This window comes from Alligator sinensis, unplaced genomic scaffold, assembly GCF_000455745.1.
Source record: "Alligator sinensis unplaced genomic scaffold, ASM45574v1 scaffold519_1, whole genome shotgun sequence".
In the NCBI taxonomy this organism is placed as follows: Eukaryota; Metazoa; Chordata; order Crocodylia; family Alligatoridae; genus Alligator; species Alligator sinensis.
In genome coordinates, this window is record NW_005842187.1 from 1,518,110 (window position 1) to 1,532,490 (window position 14,381).

At 45.8% G+C, this 14,381-nt stretch overlaps 1 protein-coding gene across 1 annotated transcript in view; it reads left to right on the top strand.

The window, feature by feature from the left end:
• ASTN2 (astrotactin 2) overlaps nt 1–14,381 on the top strand; it is a 594,006-nt gene that overhangs the window by 416,458 nt on the left and 163,167 nt on the right.

Here is a 14,381-nt window from a genome sequence, read left to right on the forward strand (position 1 = left end):
GCCCGCCCGCAGCAGGCTGGGAGCTGTAGTCCGGCCCGGGGATGCTGCAGGCACCTCCCCATCGCCGCCTGTCTGCTCGCAGCCCGGCTTTGTCTTAAACGTGCCCGGGGAACCTGCTCCGATGCTCCCCTCCCCGGTTTTCCTGGTACCCAGCCTCCACCCTTGTTGCAGCTCGAGAGCATGGCTGGGTGGAGAGCAGCCCGGCTCCGTCCTCTGCGGGTCTCCCGAGGCGGTCGCGGCCGTGACCTTACTCGCAGGAGCCACGGGTTTCTCCGAGGTTTCAAGCTGTCTGGAGGGCGTTGAAGCTGCCGTTCAGTCCCCCTCTGCAGACTACATCAGCCCAGCCCCCTCGGCTCATCTGTCACGTCTGCCCAGCCCCCCTGAACCAGTTTTGGTTGCCCTTCGCTGGGCTCTTCCCTAATTTGTGCGTGTCCTTTCCATAGCGGTGGCCGAAAACTGGACACTGGACTCCAGATGTGGCCTCGCCAGTGCTGAATCGAGGGGAAGAATCATTGCCCTTGACCCGCTGGCAACGCTGGTGCTCGTGCAGCCCAGTGGGCCGTTAGCCTTCTTGGCAACTAGGCCTTGGCTTTGGATTAATATCATGCATACTTCGTACTATTTACTTACCCGGCAGGGGAAATACCAGGACCCCTATGGGGGTTTTCCTAGTCGCTTTTGTGGCACAGGGTAGTACCTGCAGAGGTAATGTGTAGGTAACCTCCCACTTTCATTTCCAGTGGGAAGATCTTGGCGTTACACCCACGTTATGGAAATGAGAGACTCCTCCCTAGCTTGCTTCTGCGGCCATATGGCGGAGGGCAAGCAAAACTCGGAGTCATCCAAACCTCAGGCCTCTGGGCTTGGGCCTGCACGTAGGATGCCCGCCAAAGGATTTAAAAGCATCTGAAGCCCCAGGGGGTGGAGGATGCTTGCCGGTAGCAGGGCCACATTCAGTTCTTGAATGACCAACGGATTTGGCTTGGAACACACAACACATTTTCCTTAAAAAAACCCCAAAATTGGGGCACGCTGTTGGTTCATATGCAGCTTATTGTCCACTGTAACCCCCAGGTCCTTTTTTGCAGAGATGCGCATAAAGGGTGGTTTAGGCAGCATCATGAGGCTGGGGCTTAGGAAGAGCCAGGTCTTGCCTGCATTTGCGAGTAGGCCTGCTTCCCTTCTTGGAGGCCAGCAACCCATTTAGTTGCTTTAATACCAACCCCCAGGGTAGAAAAGAGGAAGCAGGGGTTTGCATCCCAGCCTGCCCTTCTTTGCTTGTAGGATTTGACATGGATAGGACCTGATCATGAGACAAGCTGTTCTTGGTATATTGGATATTGTTGCCTATAGTTGTGTGTGAGCAACTGAGGTGGTGACCTCAGGGGGATTCCTTACCTACCGACAAAAAAAGGAGGCGCCCTCCAGTTACGTTCCTATATTTCTAAGATGCATCACACCTTCCATCCAAGGATCTCAGACTGCTTTATAGATGCAATGTACTTCACTTATATAATATTGGGTAAGTGTATAATTAGCTTACTTATATATTGCCTGCACATTGTATCATCTAGTATTGCTGCATTTTAATTTACCATGTTGGTTAAGTGCATACACTGCTTAAGTGCATAGCATATTTCAGCTCTGCTGTCTGCGTTATAACTTCATTGTACTTGGATAATTGCATGTTGCCTGTAATGGTAGTTCTTTACCTAGTAACTAATTGGCCTTGATTTAACTGCCAGAAACAGGGAACGGGAAGCTGCTGTCAAAGAGATGCCATTAGAGCTTCGGAAATGAGCAGGACTAATCTGTTTCATGGCTGCTATCTCCCTTTATTTTCAAAGCATCTAACAGAACAGGGGTGGCCAACCTGTGCCATAGGTGCCACGTGTGGCACAGGCAGCATCTGTGTGTGTGCCCTGTGGCAGACTGGGGAGGGGACAGGTAGCACAGCAGCAGATAGGGCTGGGAGCAGAAAGCAGAGCATCAGATCAGGCAGGGAGCACAGGGCAGGGAGCAGAAAGCAGAGCAACAGGTTGGTCAGGGAGCATAGAGCAAAAAGCAGAAGAGCAGATCAGGTAGGGAAAAGGGATCAGAGTAGGACTTGGGAGGATGCAGAGCTAATTTGTGGCTTGCCTGCCAAAAACAAGGCTGACTCCCCCTGTAACAGAAGCCTCAAAATATGAGGAGAAAAACCTTGGAAATTCGGGAAGCTGGTCAATTTCTGAACTGTTGGCACCGCAGCCCTGACAGCGCAGGGTACGTATGTACCTAGCAAGCATTGCTTACAGTGTTATTGGTGCCACGGTTTTAGCAACCCCAAAACCAACTAGCCCCCTTCATTTGTAAGGCCTCTAATAGCAGACCTGACTTGAAAATTATGGGGGCTTGTCAGTCTGGGGGCTGCCAAATACCATGACACTGATAAATCTTTAAGCAATGCATGTTAAGTATACAGTGCTGCCATTGCTGTGATACTAGAAGACCCCAAACTGACTAGCTCCCCTTATATTCAGAGTTTCTAATAATGAATATTTGGGCTGCTGTCAAAAACCCTGCAAATAAAGAAAGCTGATCAGAAGCCCATGACCTTAGCACAGTGGGTTCTCAAACTATTTTAGACTCAAGGCTCCCCTCAAAAAATGCCAGCTCTTAGCTTTTGCTTGTCTATTTTTACTGCAGAAACAAATAAAGCAGCTCTCCTGCTGCAAAGAACTCAGAAGGACCACAACAGGTCAGACATGTTTTTGACACTATGGGTTTCTATTTGAGACATCTAGGTTTATGTTGTGAATCGTATAGGTGTTTGCATACCAAACAGTACTAATATTGTGTGGCATCCTTAAAAGGATGGCATGAATCCTGGTTCAGGATCATTGTTCTAGCAAATATTCAAGTCTCTCTGTTCCAGTAACATATATTTGTGTTCTTGAATTAATGGAGAATCATAAAATCATAGAAAATTAGGGTTTGAAGGGACCACAGGAGGTCACATCTAATCCAACCCTCTGCTCAAAGCAGGACCAGCCCCAACTAGATCATCCCAGCCAAATCTTTGTCTACCTAGGTATTTAAAACCGTCAAAGATGGAGTTTCCACCATGTCTCTGGGTAACCTGTTCCAGTGTTTTACTACCCTCCTAGTGAGAAAGTTCTTCCTAATATCTTACCTAAACTTCCCTTGTTGCATCTTGAGACCGTTGTTCCTTGTTCTATTATGTGCCACCACTGAGAACAGTCCATCTCCATCCTCTTTGGAACCTGGTTCAGGTAGTTGAAGGTTGTTACCCCACCCCGTCTTCTCTGCTCCAAACTAAATAAGTCCAGTTCCCTGAGCCTCTCCTCGTCTCCTTTATAAGTTAGTAATTCAGGACCTTTGAGGTTCAGTGGAGAGGTTCTAATGGTATCTAGTAACATATAAGCAATACATCTGCTATATTACATTAACAGGGTCCCCATTTTACAGATGGGGAACTGAGGCATACCATGATTTTTGTGGCTTGAGTATGACTGTGCAGTCACTCTATAGAAGAGATGGGTATAGGAGCCAGATTTTCTGACTCTTAACCATTTGATTATTAATGGAGACATACAGATTGGTTCTCTTCTTTGTGAGTATGCAGCCACAAGGATCTAAAAACCTACCTCTGATCGTGGATTGTGTGCAGATTTGTGCTCCAAAGCCAAAGACTGAACCAGAATCTGCGGCACCATCCTCTGATTGGGGGAGTTACCATAAAATAATGGAGCTCAGCAGTGTAGTCAGTCAGTGCACTTCTCTAGGGAGCAGAGACAAGCCCTGAGTTGAATCACAAGGGGAAATGAGATCCATTGCGTCCTTACTAGCTTCCATCTCCGTGCCCTGATGACAGTAAAATGCTGCGGACATCTACTGAAGAGTACCAGCACCCTCGGGGATGCGCGTTCCCCAGAGAGGTGGCATTATCTTCGGTCATGTCTGTCTGGTATGTTTGGTCCCAAGTCAGCCATTAACGTGACTGCCTAACCTCCCCCCCCCCCCCCCACATTTCAGCCTAATTAGTGGTAGCCAGAAGTCCTTCCCTGAGGTGGTGTTGAAGGTCTGAACGTGACTTGGCAAGACCATTGTGAATTTTCTTTGTGTGTTTTCCTAAAGTCTCTGAAATGACTTTGTTATTGGGAAAAGGACTGACTATCTTTTGTTTACCTGCAGAATAGCAGCAGAGGAAACTCCTTCCAGCCAATGGGTAGATGAGTAAGGAAGGAAAAGCCCATAAGCTTTGCCAAAAACATTATACTTATGGACTGACCTGACACCATCATGGCTGGAAGAGCTGGTAGACCAAGGGGCTTTGGCTATTAATGAATGCAGCCCTAGTCATGCATTGTCACGGGATGGTTGCTTTGGTGGCCCATGTGAAATGAGCTGGGGACTTGGCACAGAATGGATTCACGTGGTACAAGACAGGCACTGACAGGTCCCAGTGATGATGCTCTCAGTAGCAGCATTAAGGGCAGAGCAGGCCAAGGAGACCAAAGTCCCTTCACAGCACTGAAATTTGTTCCTTTCAGGTAAGGGGAGGATAGGAAAGGCAGCTCGGGCTCCCTGTGCAGTGCTATCCAGGGAATGCACAAAGGACATCAGCATCTAGTGCAGGCTGACAAGTGTCCACAGCAGCCAGCAAAAGCTTCTAAGACTAGTCCCTTTCAACTATACTCATCTGTATTGCACATCAATAACAATGCAGAATAAGGATTTAAAGATGAGGAAATGAGCTTTTAATTTGTGCTGTTGGGAGTGGGGGAGGCAGTATTTGTAAATGATTGAAAAAAAAAAACAAAACAGTGACGAAATGAGGTTAATTGGACTGTATAGACCCAGTGCTACTAGGTACATGCCATAGAGACCTAGAAGCCCAGATCCAAAGTGACATTGACCCAGCTAGGTGGAAAGACTCAGAGCTGGGAAGCTACTGTTACAGTGGTGCAAGCAGGCAGAATTTGATGGCAATGAACTATGGACATGCTATGGAAAATCTATTGTACACATGTGCATGCGTGTTGGGGAGGAGTGGGTGAAATATTGACCTTCCAGGATAAAGAGAGTGGTCCTTGAGCTGCAGACCCATGAGATGAGCCCTTGAAGCATCATTCAGTTTGATGGGGGCACAGACCTGCAATCACTTGGAGAGAGCATGGGGTCCCATCTATGATTGTACAGCGCAGGGCTTCCATCCATCTCCTAATGAGCCAGGTGCAATGCTGGCAGCAAGGGATGCATGCAGCAAGGGATTGCACACAGCAAGGTTACAGTGCAGGCCTCAAAGGGCTCTAAAGAGCTAGCACCTTGTAAAGGTGAAGTAGGGAGTTTCTGCACTTTTGCCTCTTATATTTGTGTGGTTGCAAAACATTCCCCTGCTTTTCCCAGCCTGAACAGGCTCTTGGGCTGTGCTTATGGTTTGCCAGAGCTGGCTAAATTTAGTCCTTTTGTCTGAGCCTGCTGTTCGCTTAAAACAGGCTCCAGCATCCCAAGGACTGAGGCATGATTCTGTCTCCCAGACATCTTCCTGGTGCTTTCTCTAGGATGGGTCCAAGGGCATCTGGTGCCCTTGTAATCACAGACTCCATGCCTGAAGAAGGGTGTTTGTGCCTGAAAGCTTGCAAAGAACAATTCTTCCAACTATTTAGTTGGTCTATTAAAGATATCGCATCTACCCACAGACCCTTGTCTGCCTTGAGAACACAGGAAGAGGGAGTTCTCACTAAAATGTAAAATCACTGTGCCTTGCTTTCATTATGGACATCTTGGTGTTGTGGACCCCCAGGGGTGTGCTCTGCAGGTGCTTAGGCTCTGCCCTGTGTGCTGTAGCCAGAAACCAGTTTGTCTGTGAAATTAAGAGCAAATACACAATTGCTGATAAGCTTTACTGACATTTCACAGCCCACATCATTGAGAAGTGTGGATTCTCTGCAGGAAGTCTGCTCTCGTGGTTTCTTTCTCAATTTGTTCCTGCCTCTACACATCACCATGTCAGGTCTGGCTGCCTTTGAGTTTAACAGTGACTGTAATGCTGAGCAGACCCTTTCGGGAGTGTTGCCCTCCAGCTGCACAACAGCTACCACACAGGTAGCATCACTGAAAGGTCTCACTGCTGCTCTTCGTATTGTACAGGCACATACATAAGACTGTAGGTGCCCTGGTGAGCTCTCTGTGGATACTGTCTTTAGGCTTTCATGGCATATCTGAGTAATGTTTGTTCATAATTAACAGTAGACAGGGTTGAAGCACACCCTGAAGCTTACTGTGCTCTTGACCCTAGAAAGGCCTGTTCCCAGGACTGTGCAGGGGTCCCTCTCTATGGTCTGGTTAAGTCTTGCCCTCTCTGTGGAGGCTGCCAAGGAGGAAGTGCCCACTGGGGTGGATTTCATGATGTGGATTGTTTAGTCACTGGGATCTGGCCTGCAAGTCCTCAGACCCATTAGCAGTACAGTTCAGTTGTTTGGCTGGATGTGAACCCCCCCAGGGCATACTTCTAGTCCTGAACAAGGCACTCCTAAGTCAGTCTGAGATGATGTACCTGTTGTACCATTGCCTCCTTCCAATTAGTTTGCTGTGGATCTTCATGTGCTGCTTATTCCCATTTCCACCCTCAGTTTCAGGGACTCGGCTGTATGTCCTCCACACACATGGATAACAAACTGACAGAGTCACAAGGCATGCACAGAGGCCCATATTGCATCCATACAAGGGGCCCTTTCAGCTCACAAACGCAGGCCCCACACAGTGAAGTCACCAAAGCCAAGCTTGCCCAGACTCAAGGCGCATGGTCGTAAATCACTCCTTCCCTTCTGAAGATTTTGTAAACCTCAGGACTGTGATCAACCCAAGCTCAAAGCTTCAGGGGCTTCAAGATACTTGAGCTTTGAAGTTCTTGACCCAAGAATCATCATTCTTTAAAACCACTAGAGGGCACCAGTCACTTACAGAAAGCAGCTTAATTATGTGCCCCAGCCAAGAGACACTTGGAATGAAGCTGGGTGCACACAGTGCACACACACATCCCTGCTGTTGCTCAGATGTGTGCATGCACACTGTGTATGCACTCATTTTTCTTTCTCTCTGTAACACACACACATGCACAGAGTCCCCTCGCTCTCTTTCCTATTCTGATGTGCTTATCCTGCTGCACACAGGCACATGCATTCAATTTTTCTCTGCACACATGCGCATCCTATTCTGGTACACAAAAACACTCCTCCATGCTCATGGCTCACCTTCCCACTCACCTGTGTGCCACCCATGCCTTCCTCCTCCCCCTGCACTTCACCTCCATTTAGTTACCTTTACCCAGGCTGCACCCATGCGTAGACAGTTTCAAGTTTCAAGGTCTTTCCAAGAACCAGGTTAATTCTACAGTAGCTCAGTTCTCCTTGAAGGAGCTTATACAGAGCCCATTCTGCCCTGACAGGCCACGTGCGTGCGCTCCGTTCAGCGTGATCCAGCTAGCTGTGTGGTTTGTTCAGCATAAATATTGCAAGCCCTTATTATTGTTATTTATTGAGCTCTGACAGCATGCTCAGCACTATGCAGCTATTGTACAGACACATACATAAGACTGAAGGTGCCCTGGTGAGCTCTCTGTGGATATTGTACTCAGGCTTTTGTGGCAGATCTGAGTAATGTTTGCCCATAACTAACAGCAGACAGAGTTGAAGCTGTCAGAGCACTTCATGGCTCTGTTGGTTACTACTCTAACAATGTCTTGGTACAGGAGAAACTCCCAGGCAAACACGTCCATTGATTTTCTTTCTAACTCCCTTTAGATGAATTTGCAAACAAATGGGATATTATTCCACTAAGTAATAAACTGGCAGCTGATGCAGTTGAATATGTATTGCCCATGCATCCTCACTCCCCATCGCATACTGGCAGGTGGTGCTCTCCCTCTACTGGGCTGCCAGCGGGTCTGCATTCAGAGAGAGGTGGATGAAAATTGTTAGGTCTTTGAGATGAGCTGTAAAACCGAGATCCTGAATCTAGTTAAGATCCACGCGCTTTTCACAAACATTAGAGAGAGGTAGCCCCGCTGGCCTGGGGAACAATCCCATTCTGGGTAACCATGAGTCTCCCTCCTTAAATCCCACTGCTGTTTCAGTTAGATATTGCAATTTTCTTTCAGTTTTGTTTCAAACTCTTGAGCTGTTAAATAGCTGCCCCATTCCACCCCAGTGAAGCTGCAGTTTGAGGAGCAATTCCTGCTTTTGGATGCTTTAGAACAGGAGGCACTGTAAAAAATGTAGGACCGTTATCAAGCCCATTAAGGATCTTATGTCACAAAGTGCTTAAATGCATAGGACTTTTAGGTAATACCCTTTTGTTATTATTTCATAAATAGTGTTACTGAGCATCCTCTGTCATCCCAGCACTAGGGGGATGCTGTCTATAGAAGATAAATTCTGCATCTTTAAATGTCAAGTCTCAACCAAGGACCCTAGAAAGCTGTACAAATCTTATTTGTCTTTAATGTGGACCATTTAAAGCCACTGTGGGAGTACACATACACAGAGGTCTGTATAAGAGTAGCCATTCAGTTATCTCTGCACACTTCATGATGTGGTACACTCCCTTACTTATGTAAAGCTTCATGCTAAGTAAAAGGCCATTATTTTATTTTATTTTTTACATCTTTCAGACAAATAAACAAACTAATAACTCCCACAAGTTGCTGTGATGCATCTAACCACATCCGTGGCACCCTGCTTACAAACAGATGTTGCTGGGATTCATTGAGTCGCCAAGAGCATTAGCAAATAAATACAAAAAATAAATAAAATGAAATAAAATAAAATAAAATAAAAGCATGTACAGATGGAAAAGTAGATAAGGAATTGCTCATTCATTGCATTTGAACAACTGTATTCTAGCATCCTGTGCATAGACCTCTTCACTCCGAAGAAAGTTTCCGTATGTCAGGTTTTGGATTGACCCAAAAGTGGTCACCCTCAAAGACCTTGTCCCACTAGAGCACAAGTTATGTCATGTCCTCTGAGAGTGACACTGTGACTATTAATACTTTGGGAAATGGTACCGTACTGTAGAAAAACCCATGTAGTATAGACCTATATAGTAAAACTGAGTTACTTAGTTTGGACCTGACCCAATTTCCATTTAAGACAATGGGAGTGTTTCTGTTGGCTTCAGCGGAAGCTGGAGACGGCATTTCAATGCTAAATTGCAGAATCTGGTTTTGATCCCATTTAAGCCAATGGCAAAACTCCCATTGACTTCACCAGTAATAGGGTTGGACCATAAGTGTTTTAAATTAAGGAGGAAGCCTGTCAGCTGGGCCCCAGCAATAATGATGCTTAGGAATATCACACAGAAACTGGAAACAAAAGACAAACTGAGCCTCCAGGCATAAGAAGGGCTTCCTCAGTTCATAGCAGAGTTTGTCTTGCAGGGAGAGCCTTTTCCTATGTGCATAAGTGGTTACTTATATGAGTAGCCCCATGTATCTATGTGAGTCTAATCTGGAAGCAAATTTATGTTGCTTGTTCTTCTGGGCAAACCTGTTTTCCAGATCTGAGGTGCTGTGAGGTTTCTGTAGCAGGGTTGAAAATGGTTCACTCCTTCCACACTTCCATTTTTCAGCACCACTCGGAGGAACAACAGGGAGGGTTTGTTGTCTGCACTTGATTATTTCCCTAGCACAGAAAGTGACTCCAAGGAAAGAAAAATCTGAAACCAAGACCTGAGTCCTCTGACTCTAAATATGTTTCCACTCAAATTAATGCAATAAAGTGATTGATTCCCTTTCCACATTCTTTCTCACCTGTGAACACTCATTAGAATCCCTGTAGGCTTCTGGCATTGCAAATCATCCTTCATAGTGAATTGAAACTTGTTTTAGAAAAAGAGAAAGGAAGAAAAATTAAACAACTTGCTTGTTCTTCTTTGGCTAACATTGTTATGGCTAGGTTCAGGAGCAAAGCAGGCCTAGTTTAGAGGGTGAGTTCCCCAAAACCTAGCATTCTCCTCCCCGTTATTTTGCTGGGATCTGGTGACCAGCAGGTGAGGATAAAATGCTCAGAGAAAGACTGCTGTCAGTATAGCTCAGTGTTTTTTCAAGGGAACCATCATTTTCTGAAAGTGACTTTGGTCACTTTGAATGTATGATTGTCTTGATTCATAGAGTAGATTTACCAGAGGTGCTAGCAACAGAAGATACCTCTTTGCAAACCTACCCCTAGTAGGGGGACACCATTTCCAGTAGAACGTGCTGTCAATTCTCTTTCTCTCTTTCAATATTTGGTCATGTTGCTGTAACTCCTAGGAAGAGGAGCAGTTCATAGGGTGATGGGTTTTGTGACATGTTTGTTAAGAACTTGCCTGAGATACCTAGCTTATTTCACAAAATTGTGACCCAATACTGTTAACCAAGGCATTGCCACTCTGGGCTACAGGAGGCTAGCAGCTGCATAGTGAAAGAGTCTGGAATACTTTCTCAGTCTGCTGAGCTATCTACACTTCCAATCATTTGGCGCCTCGAATAGTTTCAGTATTGATCAAGTATTGGTCAAAAGAACATTGAGCAATAAGTAGGAGCAACCCCTTCCACCAGAAGGGTCTCAGTCTACAAAATGATCCCATGCTCTAAAGCAACTTTTCTCAAGCCATGGGTCGTGACCCAAAAGTGGGTTACAAAATTATGAAAGGTTTGTGAAAACATTTTAAAAATGGGTTATCTTTTAAAGGAGAAAAACATGGGAAACAATGGGTTCTCCCTTGCAGAATGGTAGAATTGCAGTTGGGGTCAGGAATGAGGGGCACTGGCAGGGCCAGGTGGCTGTTTTCCACTTTAACTATTTACTGGGTCGGGACTGGCCATTGATGTTTACAAACGGACCCCGGTACAAAAAGATTGAGAACCACTGCTCTTAAGTAGGAATCTGATTATAATAAAGGCAAGTGAATACATTGCCCTGTTCCTGCTTCACCCCCAAAGAATGCTTTGTTAACAAGTCTCTTATGAGTCACCTGGTCTAGAGCAGTGGTTCCCAGTCTGTGGTATGGGTACCACCAGTGGTACACAGACAACCTGTCAGTGGTACATATTAACAGATTTATTATAATTACTTTATACAACAAAAATGTGCTGGTGGTACTTAAGGTTGTATTATTTTAAATTGGTGGTGCACAATCTGTCAGAGTTTGGGAACTGCTGGTCTAGAGAATTTTTTTTTGTTGAGGGTCCAGGGTGAGCTTGCTGCATAATCAAGGCTGGCCGACCCGTGGGTAACCTCCCTGATCTGCTGCAAGATATTGCACAAGCCTAGAATGATCACTTGGCCTTTGAGGAGTAGTTGGTCAGCACTTAGAGTTTCTTTAATGGTTGCAGAGTGAGATCTTATCACTTCCCACAGGAACATTGTGGCCTCTTCCAAAGAGAAATTGCTCTGACCAAGATCTGTGTCAGCCATGAAAAATGTGGAAAGAAAACACGTTTTCACTGGTCAGGTGTGGGGAGAAATGGGCTGCAGTTGTCTTGGAATGATTTGGTTGGTAAACAAGAAACAGGAACTTTTCCAAAGGGAGACAGTGTCTTGATGTGCAAAGGAAAGTCTTAAACTTCTGTTTATCCCTAAAACTGGCTCAAACCCTCTTGGCACTGCCCTGCTAATGGCCTTCAACTCCATGTAGGGGAGGAGCTGTTGAGCGCAACAAGAGCATTTATGGTCCGCTTGATCCTTGGATGCCATTGAAATTTCCTTTCCCTATCTGCAAACAAGGGTTGGGCTTCTTTTTTACCTCTGTGCATTTGGTGGCGAGAACTAAGCAAGAGGAGCGACCACCAAAGGGCACCATACTGAGAAGGGCATGTCTCCATACCTCTGCCTCCTGGAGCTTCCTTTGCACTTCACCTCCAACATCTGCCTTGACAGTTTCCATGGGCTAGGGCAATGGAAAGTTGACACCATGGAATTAGCACACAGAATATGTTCTCTGAGCTGTTTCTTCTTGCAAAGGGTCACTGTATTTCAAAACCAATGAATCCTCAGTTATTGCTATTTTTATCAAACAAGAGCTCATCCTGCATTTGCAGAGGTGATGTGTCACCCACTTTATACCTGCCCCTTAAAGTGAAGGTTGGCTGAGCTTCATTTGTATTCCACGGTGCTAGAGGAAAGACAAATACTAGAATACAAACTCACATTGCTCGATCAGTCGGTTGGGGTATCAGCTCTGCATTGAGACAGTGCAAGGGGACTGGTTGAATTCACATCTTAGGGTTCCCATGGGCTCCCTTGCCCACCCCATGTTGCTTCTCAAAGGGCCGCTGAATTTAAATCAGAAGGACCAAGGGATATTGTTCTTGACTGTTCAGTCCAATCCTTGTTTATATTACTCTTGTACCTAAGAGCACAACCACCATTCTGCTCAGTTCTGTAGGGAATGTATTAAGAGTGGCTTTTCCAGCCCCAAAGTGCTTACAATCTAAACAGATAAGACAGCTAATGGACAAAAGAAAATGAGGCACAGAGAAGAGGGGGGAAGGGAGGGCAGGAGAGGAGAGGAGAGCTGACTTGCCCAAAATAATGGCAGAATTGAGAAGGGAACACCAAATTTTGGATTCTCAGTCTATTCCTCTAGTAACAGAATGGGGCTACCTGTCAATCCTGGGCTGTTTTCAAGTGCCTTTCCTGAAGATGTGCAATGTGGGATGTGGTTTGCTATGCTGTGCTCCCAGACTTTCCCACCCTGTAGCTTCCAAACTTTTCTTTTTTTTTCCTATTCAGGATGATAAGGTGTAATTGTGAAGAGTTGCATTTGCATTTTGCCAGATACTGATAGACAGCTCACTGCATCCCTTGACGATATATTTAGCATGGTGACTAAAATGACATCCTGGAAACTTTCTAGCTATTCTAGATATGGATGCCAGTCCTCCCTGTGTTGCCTCGTCAGTGTACGTTAACCTGTATTAGGGTGACCACCCTTAGGGGCTAAAAGGATGTTCTGTTTCCATGACTGATTCAGTTGTCAGACTGAGGAAACTGCCTAGACAGCCAAATAATGCCATGTATTGACACAATTTTGTGCATGTATTATTTGGAGAGCTTTCTACTAGATAATAGCCTCAAACCACTATAGGCCTATTCTTCCAAAGTGCTACTCAGTGACTTCCCTCAGTCTCCAGCTTCTACCAGACCTTACGTCAAGAATTAAGGATAGCCATGGCCTTTAGGTGACGATTTATGGACACCCACGACCTTTACATGGTGATGCCTTTCAGACCCTCTCTGTCAAACTAGCGAAGTAGAGAAGGAAGGCTCTGATTCACATTGCCAGTGCCCTAGCTCAGCACTAGCTCCACTTCTGTTCTTGTTCATCTCAGATTTGCTTGATATTTTCTTTCCATCACCACTCACAAGCTTCCCTCCCCGTGGTTTCTGTGGTATCACTGTCTGGAAGTGTATATATAAGATTGAGACTAGAAATGTCTCTTTCTCTAAGGCCACTCAGCAGTTATATTTAAAAAAAAAAAAAGGAAGAGGGAACCCTTCCCACTCCCCACCCCTCCACTTAAATTGTGTCCAAAAGTGAGAAGAACGGCTCCCACCTCCCTGAGCAATTTAGCACAGCTTCATGGCTTTCTCTTACAAGGCTTCAAATCGCCTGGAGCCACCTTTCAAAAGCATAATCCCTCTGGTAACCAGTTCCAACTTTCTTTTTACATGTCTGTGTATGCTGCTGTCTCCACAGATGCTGAGATACCTCCTTCGCAGCCTTGTTTTGTTTATCTTAGCAACTACCCTGCTTTAATCCCACTGAAAGATTGGTTAGTTGGAATTTGCTCACTCTTCCTGCAACGCCTTTGATCCCATGCACACAAGCATTTGCTGACAGCCAGACAGAGGAGGCGGGGCTGCATCCCTGGCCCGAAGGGCTTAAAAATAATGAATGAATACTCTGTTTATTTGTATTTCTAATTGACATGCGCCTTGCCAGATCAGCTGTGTGTTACTGCAAACTGAGGACATGTAAGCGACCTTCTTTCTTTCTCAGCTTATTCCTTGGGACCAGGTGGCTGATGCCAGTGGGCTGTGTCCTTCTTTCCCACCCTTCTCCTCATGGCACAGGGCTAAGTGTTTTTTTTTCTCCTTTTTTCACTGCTCCTATGTATGCTCTGTCTGGGTGTGGAGAAGTAGAGAAGTGTTTCTCCTGTACATGCCTCCAAAATGCAGATAGGCTGTGAGAGTCTAGGCTGTCTCCCATAGAGCTTCCCAACCGGGAGCCTCTCATAGGCATGAAGCTGCAACCTTAACTGGTATTTTGGACTCAATAGGTGGATGGAGGGGTGAATCCAGGAGGGGTTCAGTTGACCCCCCAACCCATTT